This window comes from Mobula birostris, chromosome 29 (assembly GCF_030028105.1).
Source record: "Mobula birostris isolate sMobBir1 chromosome 29, sMobBir1.hap1, whole genome shotgun sequence".
In the NCBI taxonomy this organism is placed as follows: Eukaryota; Metazoa; Chordata; class Chondrichthyes; order Myliobatiformes; family Myliobatidae; genus Mobula; species Mobula birostris.
Genome location: NC_092398.1, coordinates 34672984 through 34675576, shown reverse-complemented (window position 1 = coordinate 34675576; position 2593 = coordinate 34672984). Strand labels below are relative to the sequence as shown.

At 45.8% G+C, this 2593-nt stretch overlaps 1 non-coding gene across 1 annotated transcript; it reads right to left on the bottom strand.

The window, feature by feature from the left end:
• On the bottom strand, positions 1-71 carry trnag-gcc (transfer RNA glycine (anticodon GCC)). Its single transcript has one exon. It is a non-coding gene; the product is annotated as a tRNA-Gly (tRNA).
• Between the last annotated feature and the right edge of the window lie 2522 nt (positions 72-2593).

The following is a 2593-nucleotide window of genomic DNA, read 5'->3' as shown; positions in this document are numbered from 1 at the left end:
TGCATTGGCTGGGAATCGAACCCAGGTCTCCCGCGTGGCAGGCGAGAATTCTACCACTGAACCACCAATGCAACTGTTAACAGATCAACCATCAGAGGACAGACCACACCACACACAACTTTGCCCATTCCAGTGTTCCTGTTCAATCAAACGACCCAAGGTCCACTGCGTTCTCCCATAACAAACATCATTAACTCTTTGGTGACACAACTCTTTCAGCAGGTTCACAACTTCCAAAACTCACTAAGTCTATTCAGACGTCCCCCACTCTGGATCAACCTCGATCTTGTGAGATCCTCTCCTGGTCACAGACCTGTTGTTCTTGATCGTCGCTCATCCATGAGGCACCTTTTTACACATTTCTCTGGAAAAGTTTCAGATGTCACTTTCAGTTCATAGCCCATTATCAACGTCAACTTTATTGTCATATCCACAAATAGAATGAAAGAATTTCTTGCAGGCGCAAAACATCAGCGAGGCAGGATTTACAAGAGAAACATATTTCACATCAATTACAAGTTCAAGATCATTTAAGGTCATTTCCAGTACACAAGTGGAAAGGTGAACAAAATAATTATTACTCTGGATCTGATGCACAAAAACAAAATATGATAAAGGCTTTTTTTATACACAAAATATCTTTAACAAATTCAGTGCTATACAAACCAGTGACTAACACAATTAATACACTACAAATGGACAATACACGTTAGACTAAGATGTTTCCAACTCTGTCAATGATGGCAATAACCCCTTCTGGAACCCAATGGTCCCAGAACCCCTCTATGGTCGCCGTGGACAGCACGTGTTCCTTCTCAATATTTACCCAGGCATGAACATACCCCCTAAACATTGCCAGGCAGATCGTCCTGCCACCCGTTTCTAAGACTCACGGATGGCTGATTTCACCAGACCCAGGAGCAAGTTGATAAGAACATCCTCATCCCTCTGTGCCCCCCTCCATACTGGATGACCATATATAAATAGAGTGCGGCTAAAATGCAACCAGAAGGCGAGAAGCAGCCCACGCAGATTTGCCAAAAGGGGCTGCAGCCTCACACACTCCATGTACATATAGTACACGGTCACCTTCAGCCCGCAGAAGTGACGTGCAGGTGGGATATCCGTGTACAAACTGAAGAACATGTTGCAGGGCACCACTCTATGCAGCAGCCTCCACCCCAGACCCCCAGGTGCATGGGAAGAACCCCCTCGTAAAGGGACGTCCACTGGGGACCTCCCTCACCACCAGGTGGAACGACAGCCCGCCGTGGCGTGTCGGGACGAATATGATAAAGGCTGAGGGGGAAGGAGGACGAGCCAGTGATCAGCTCACTACCCCGTGGGGTTAGCACTGAACTGCCCACAGCTGTGGTCTGCACGAATCAGCACTTGCCTCAGTGCTGAACTGGCAAGTGACACTCGGTACAGGAGTGTCTGCACATAACCGACACAATTTTCACAGATGGAGAATATCTATCACACCAGTGGCATCTGCATCCTGGAATAATGAGATGCCAGTCCAGATTTTTATCTGGCAAAAGTCGACTCCTTTTCCCACAGTGACAAACCGGCACTCAGGAGGGAGATTGAAAATCTGGCTGAATGGTGCAACAACAACAACCTCTCACTCAACGTCAGCAAAATCAAAGAGCTGATGATTGATTACACGAGATGGAAGCTGGGGGTCGTCATTGGGAGATCAGAGCTGGGGAGGGTCAGTAACTTTAAATCTCTTTCCGTTATCACATCAGAGGATCTGCCCTGGGACCAGTACGTAAGACCGAGCACTAGGAAGACACAATGGCATCTCTCCTTTCTTAGAAGTTTGTGCAGATTTGACATGTCACCAAAAAACTTTGACAAAATGCACAGTGGGGAGAATCCTGGCTCGTTGTATTTTGCTGAAGGTTCTCTATGTTTCTATGAAATTGAAAACATACATCTCTCCTCCCTGTTTAGCTATGAACTCCAACTCAATAGAGAACGCATCAACTATTGACCCAGTATACAATACAACTGCTATATACAGACACACACAGCACAGTAAACTTTCAATTCTCCATTCAGGTGTAAAGATTTCATTGCTATGCAGGATTTCCTACTTGTGAGGTAACGTCTGTTCTGCTCGGCAGGTGAGTTTTGTGAAACGATGTCAGGTTCTGGTGACTCCTCCGTGGTGGTGGCAGAAGTTGACTCTGAGGCTGCAGGAAGTGGTTCTGACAGGAACAGCCACCTTTCCTCTCCAACTTCGACTCTGCTCTCCTCAACTGATCAATGTGTCATCTCCAGATGATATCAGACACAATCTCCACTGTGTAGGACAGTGGTCTAGTTCTATCCTTAATCTCTCCATGTTACCATTCTATATATCTAAATTAAACATTAAAGATTATGAGCTTTATTTGTCACACGTACGTCAAAACATACAGTGAAAAGCATCGTTGGCAGCAACAAGCAACACTACTGAAGATGTGCTGGGGACAGGACGCGAGAGTTGAAACACTTCCTCTGCCAGAATAGCATGTCACCCTCACTGACCCTGAAAGGAACGTGTGACAGTATAACATTCAAAGTCAGAGTATGAAATAGT